Here is a 7,080-nt window from a genome sequence, read left to right as displayed (position 1 = left end):
AGATGCAACTTTGAAAGAGTGTAAGGGTTGGTAGAGCGCCTGCTGGAAATATCAATGTGAGAGGGTGGTCACAAAATCCAGAGCTGAGGCCACTGAAGCATGCTCCAACACGCACAGGGAAGTATTTTTGAGCACTGTGCTTCATGTCACACAGGTTGAAGGTGAGGATTCAGTTGAGAGAATGAAGAGGAAGTTGGAATTGACAACCATTTAAGCTATGTCCTGCAAGAGCGCACACTCTCAACCAACACGAGCATAACCAAAAGGCAGTAATGCATCTACTTGCAACAAGCCGACCTCTCCACTGATGAGCTCAAGGAACTTAGATTCGAGGACCAGCCCATCCACCCCTAATAGAACTCACTATGGAACAAGATAGCAAGGAAGGGCCAGACTTCAAATAAGCATTCCAAGAAGAATCGCATATCAAAGATCCCAGTCCGCCCTTACCCAATCTACCCCTAGAAGAGCTTGAGGGTGCCCAGGTTCCTAAACGCGTTATTGCTAAGAGAAGAAGAAGATGGGAACTTATGCAGAAAGCCGAGCAAAGGGTACAAGCAAGGCCACAACAGCTTCCTGATGAGCCTCTGCCACTATGTGAGGATCAACATCCTGTTGACATGAGGAGATCAAATCCCGACCGTTCAAGTTCTCCTTCCTCTATCCATGAGCTTTGGACCGAGTCATCTTACCCCTAGAGGTAGTGTAAGGAATCATTCGTTTGGGTAATACTCTAGCAAACCGATGGGTCGAGGAGTAAAGCATTATAATCACACAATGGAGGCAAGAGCCCATAGACCACTAGCAAGACAAGATCTATCAGGTTCCCAAAACCGTCCAAGGCTACTAGACGCAACCAAAGTGGTGGAGGAGGATTTGGGACACCAATTCTGATGTATGGAGGCCTTCTGTTGCATGCTACAAGAAGAACAGAATGATCTTGTCTACATGCTCTACCCTCACAGACACAGAGTGGATTATGATAGGGGGTGTATGGCAGGTACAACTTTCCAAAGATCTACAATGTCAATGCAACAACTCCCAAGGAATGCATGACCTTTAGAGTAGGGGACTTGCACCGTTCCATCAACTGCTTCCTCAAGTATTTCTCTTCCTGCCCAGACCCAGCCTTCATAACCACTTGAGATTACCTTAGAATCATTAGGTTTCTTCTTAAACAAAAGCCAGCAACCGAGGAAGCCCACCTTCCTCCACCCTTTTTTGACATTAACCTAGGAATAGATAGTTGCACTATGGCTAGGCTCATGATGAGGGCAACCCTGCTTCCCTCGTTTTGTATAAGGATCCTTGAAGACATGAATGATAGCCACTTTATGAGGTGCAATCATCCTTTCTTGTAGACCACACCTCTCAATGCGAAGATTAACATCAAGAAATACTTGCAAAGCTATGTCTTTTTGATAAAACCCCTAAAACCACCTCGCAACTTGTCCGAGGAAAATCGGGGTAGAGCCTGAGAGCACCCCTTGCATCGAAGTGTTGGCTATAGTCATCTACATTTCAAAAAAAACACCTTGCCCACCACAATCACTGCACCTAGGGTTTCCATACCTAGCCCCATCCCTCATGACACATGCTTAGGGCACATTAAGGGTAGGACATACCTAGCAAGGTAATTCTTGCCAATGGTTGGACCTGTCACCCTAAGCCCCCTGCACTATACATCCCTTATGCACAAAATGGGTCCCAAGGTTGACCCATCTCCTAGTCCTGCAAGCACTAGCACCATGCAAGCCACGATAAGGTAGACACACCCCTAGGTAGTGCACCATCATTTCTTTCTAGGTACAAACCAAGGCCTCGACCACCGGCCCCACAAACCCCATCATCCATGCAATGTGCTTCCCATATTACATGCCATCCCACCATGCAGCCATGCCCAATCAAAGGACCAATGCAATAGCTCTAGTCAATAAGTGAATGAAGCAGCCCATTTGGAATAGCGCAACAAAGGGAAACCGCAGAAGGCCAGGAAATGGATCCATCCAACCCAATGCTCAATTTGAAATATGGACCCCCATTAGCCTCTCTTAACACCAGTAGTAGTAGACAACATATGCTTAATCACCTCATTGATGAAGTGTGTACCTTGATCGCTAACTAATTCAATGGGGTAGCCAAATCAAGAAATAACTTGCTCCCAAAGAAATTTACTAGTGGTCCTTGCATCATTCTTCCTCATTTCTCATGCTTCAACCCACTTTGTAAGATAATTGGTGGCTACAATTATGTATTTTCTTGAGATTACTTTAACCTCGACATGCAAGACATGAAAAAGAAAATTCAAAAATATGAAATAATGTGAAAAAAGGCAGTTAGGCAAAGGAAAAAGAGAAGAAAGGCCAAAGTGCAAGGGTGACCTCAAAGGCCAAGTTGAAGACAAAGCACATCTTAAAATGCAAAGGTGCTATTAAAATTTTGTAAAAGAGTGCTAGGATCCCTCTTGTACAAATTGTAAAATCTAGACGGGCACAGGTGAAGGGATAAGGAAACTAGAAGGGAATAGGTAACGAGGACCTTGGCAAGATGCCCAATCATGTAAAAAGGGGATGGGGGTGCCCAAGGGATTGAGGGCTTGTATTTAAACTCAAAAAAAGAATGAGAGTCTCATTCCTTGGTGTGTGACTAAAGTGGTCTCTTCTTCTTCTCTTCTTCTCTCCTTCTTTCTTGCTTGTGTGTGGTTGAGAGAGGGGAGAGTGTGAGGGAGTGTGTGTGTGTGAGGGTGAGGGATCTTGAAAAAGAAGCTCTCCATCATCTATTCTCTTGTTATTTTCTTCTTTCTCTTCTCTTATCTCGTGTGCAACTATGGAGGACAGAGCTTGGAGGTGGAGGCTTAAGGTTGCTTGATCTCACATCTCAAATCATGGAGCTACCGGTTTGCTTGAGGGAGGAGGCTACTTGTTTGGGCATCAAGGTAAGCTCACTACACCCCCATGGAATTGAAGGCGCTTCTGCTAGGTGAGAGATAGCCAATTGTGCTCGCTTGAAATGCTTGAAGAAACAAGCGGTCTGTGGGTCTTGGTAGATGAGCTTGAGCTCCCACTTAATTTAGGTTCCATTTTCCGGGACCAATGGATTCAAGCTTGAGCACTTGCGCGACTCAAATCAAGTGTCGAAGTAGGGTTTCATCCCCGAACAACCGGTGCTTGATATTGGTAGGAGATTTGGGGTCTTTTATCTTCAAAACAAATAAGTGTTTTGGGTTTTTGATGAGTAGGCAAGTAGGATAAATCATTTCCATATTTGGGTTTTGATTTTTGTTGCATTTAGAGTAGGATAGGATCGAGAGATCGAAGCAAAACGCTTTAGGGTAATTGTTGTAGAACAGGCCTAAACAGGGCACAAACAAGGAAAAAATGGGAAAAAAGAGTGCTTAAATGCATTGATGCCACAAGGGGAGTGATTGGAGAGATCAAGGCTGAGGGAACAAGGGTTTAAGACCCCAAAGATCAAGAAGAAAGCTCATTTTCACCTTCAGAAGAGTGAGAGAGAGAGAGAGAGAGAGAGAGAGAGATTGAGAGACCTTGAGCTTCAGGTAGATCAATCATCTTCCACAAGCATTGTTTGTGCATACCAACTATATAGAAACCTTCCTATGTGTCCATTCTTGTATTTTGGAGCTTATTGCATGCTTGCGTGGCCAAAATCATTGCTTTAATTCAATTTTTTGTCATCAATGCCTTCGTGGTGCCACTGGAATTAGGCAGGGCTCGCAGGGTCTGATTCCTAGAATTGCACACTTGAACATCCAATTCTCGGCAATCAAACATTTGGACTACCTCAACTTGTTCAATTTGACAATCAAACGGCCTACAATTGGACACCCCCAAAATCGGATTTGGACGCTTGGTCATTGGTCACTCGGACCACTCTCAAAATCGGACACACGGATCATGAAAATTGAAAGAACATGAAATCAAATCATAAGAATCAAAAAAATGATAATCGCAGGAATCCAAATTGGACACATCATAATCGAATGCCTAAATCAGACGTGCGAAAATTGGACAATTGAAAATTGGATGTCCGAGTTAAGGGATTGAACATTGCAAAATCAAACAAAAAATCTGACAGGAAAAAAACTGACAAATTTAGCACATCTCGGACTAGGAAAAACACCTCCACAATAGGGGAAGACTCGAAAATCCTTAGAGACACAATTGCCTTAGAAATCCCAATCGGATAGCTAGACATAAACATTGACAGTCATGTTAGCTTTTAGCCCCTCTTAGAGCCATAAACTAACCTGCAGGCTCCAATTGACCTGATCAAGCTAGATAACATAGCATAGACCCTAGAGACCAATGAGAGTGGCCAATGATGGCCGAGCCTAAAGCCCTATTCGACCGAGAACATAGACCAAAGTGCAAAATTTGCATTTACTATCTCATGCTCGCACCCACATTGTTTTTAACACTTGAAATGCACTTGAAAAAACGGAAAGCCTGATTTCACATAGTGTATGGAAAAGAGCACCATACACACACACAATGAACATAAATTAAGGATTGTCTATAAATAAGAAGGAACACACTTAGACTTAATAAACAAAACAAACCCACCACTAGGAGACGACCCTCAAACCTAGACACATGATCAAGAGCCCCAATTAGAAGGACCAAGTGAGAGGCGCAACAAGAAAAGTCAGACACAGAAGGAATCAACACCATTAGGAGCGTGACGCGTGCGACATCACTCACCTCTTTGCTGATTGCCTTGGACAGAAGCCATCCCCTAGCCTGGCAAACGTGCACTCAGTACCCTTGGGGCTATTTGAAATCAAGACATTCGACAGTGAGGGCATATCCACCCCATTGCATGTCATGACCAAAGCACAAATGAAGCATGCAGGCATATCACTACCAAGGCCTAGCAATTTAGATGTAGCCTCAATAGGATGAAAGGTGAGAAGGATCGAAGCTTGCATGTGAGCTATGGAGGGAGAGCAAGAGCAAGAAAGAGAGAGATAAGAAATGGGAACTCCAACAATCACAATGTGTGACTGGGCCTTCCTTTATTTACTAGTCACTAAAATGAATGTAAAGAATAAAGTGACGTGACGGGCGCCCGCCACCTGCAGTGTGCAGTGGCGAGTACTTTTAGTGTAGTAATACACGGGGCGGCACGGCGGAGGCGCCTTTACCCCCAACAACCTCCCACTTAAAGGCGAATCTGCCCCAGTGAGAGAGAAAAGAAAAGAAAAAGACAGTACAACTGTACATAGGTACAAGGGATGAGGAAAGGCAACATCTCATCCAATGCCCATCAATCTCCTGAGGAAGGCAAAGCGCTCAGTAGTGAGGCTTTTCGTGAGCAGATCTGCAGGATTCTCGTCAGTGGAGATCTTGACAAGGTCAACAGACTTGTCCTCCACAACACCACGTATGAAGTGATACCTCACCTCAATGTGTTTTGTCTTCGCATGGAAGACCAGATTCTTAGCCAACTGAATGGCACTCATAGAATCCGAATGCAGTGTAGGTATAGCATCAATCCCAAGGTCAGCAACTAGACGGACTAGCCATATGGTCTCCTTGCAAGCCTCAGTGGCTGCAACATACTCGGCCTCAGTGGTAGATAAAGTCATACACGTCTGAACCCTGGACATCCAAGAGACAGCCCCTCCAGCATAGTTGAATACATAGCGAGAAGTGGACTTCCTACTATCTACATGTCCTACATAATCGGAGTCAGTGTATCCCACGACCCCTGTATCCTAGCTGCCATAGCAAATACACATATCTGCTGTGCCCTTCAGGTACCTCATGATACCCTTCACGGCATCCCAATGTCTGCTACGAGGTGTAGCCATATAGCATGCCACAACACCAACTGCATGCGCAATATCTGGATGAGTGGCTATCATGGCATACATCAAACTACCCACGGTTGAAGCATAAGGGATCTTGGCCATCTCGGCCCTCTGCTCATCTGTCTGCGGACAATCGGCATGTGATACCTTCACATAAGAAGGTAATGGACAGCCAATAGGCTTTACATCCTGCATGCGGAAGCGCTCAAGGATTTTATGAATGTACTCCCGCTGTGAGAGATACAAAAGCCCGTGATGCCTATCGCGCTTAATGCGCATCCCAAGTATATGTGAGGCCTGTCCCAAATCCTTCATCTCAAAGCTCTTCTTCAGCTGAGATTTAAGAGCATCTAGCTCATCTTGAGCTTTTCCTGCTATTAGCATATCATCAACATAGAGTACCAAGATAAGCAAACTGCCATCACGGGCTTTCTTCAAAACACACGGATCCATAGCACTCCTGCTGTAGCCCTGTGACTGCATAAAGGCATCAAACTTATGATACCATTCCCTAGGTGCCTGCTTCAAGCCATACAAGCTCTTCTTCAACTTGCACACTAGGTGCTCCCTGCTAGGTTCTGCAAAGCCCTTAGGCTGATCCATATAGATCTCATCATGCAAGTCCCCATGTAGAAAAGCCGTCTTGACATCCATCTGATATAGATCTAAGTCAAGCTGTGCAACCAAAGCCAAGAGTAAGCGCAGGGTGGTCATCTTAACCACAGGAGAGAAGACCTTATCAAAGTCCACACCATGTTTCTGCTTAAAACCCTTTGCTACCAATCTAGCCTTGTATGCCGGCTTGGGGTGTCTAGGGGTACTTTTCAGCTTGTACACCCACTTGCATGGCAAAGCCTTCTTGCCCTTAGGCAAGGCAAACAAATCCCAAGTCTCATTCTTATGCAGGGAGTCTATCTCAGACTGCATAGCCCTCTCCCAGGAGTGATTATCACCCTTGCGCATAGCCTCATCATAAGTGAAAGGCTCTCTTGCATCTGTAACCAAAACATAATGCATAGAGGGCTGAAATCTATCAGGTGGACGTCTATCTCTAGCAGACCATCTCACCGCAGGCTCTGCTGTTTGTCTAGCTGCCTGTCCAACACCCTGGCCCTGTGGAGGAACTGCTGCAGGCTGTACTACTGGCTGTGCTAGAGCTCTAGGCTCCTCCTGAAAGATCACTCTGCAGATCTTAACCACCTTCTCAGGCTGCCTGTGCATCTTGTCTTCATGGAAGACGACATCAT

Source organism: Lygodium microphyllum, chromosome 13, assembly GCF_053477565.2.
Source record: "Lygodium microphyllum isolate KBCC chromosome 13, Lygodium_microphyllum_v1.1.10, whole genome shotgun sequence".
Classification (NCBI taxonomy): domain Eukaryota; kingdom Viridiplantae; phylum Streptophyta; class Polypodiopsida; order Schizaeales; family Lygodiaceae; genus Lygodium; species Lygodium microphyllum.
This window is presented reverse-complemented; position numbering follows the sequence as displayed.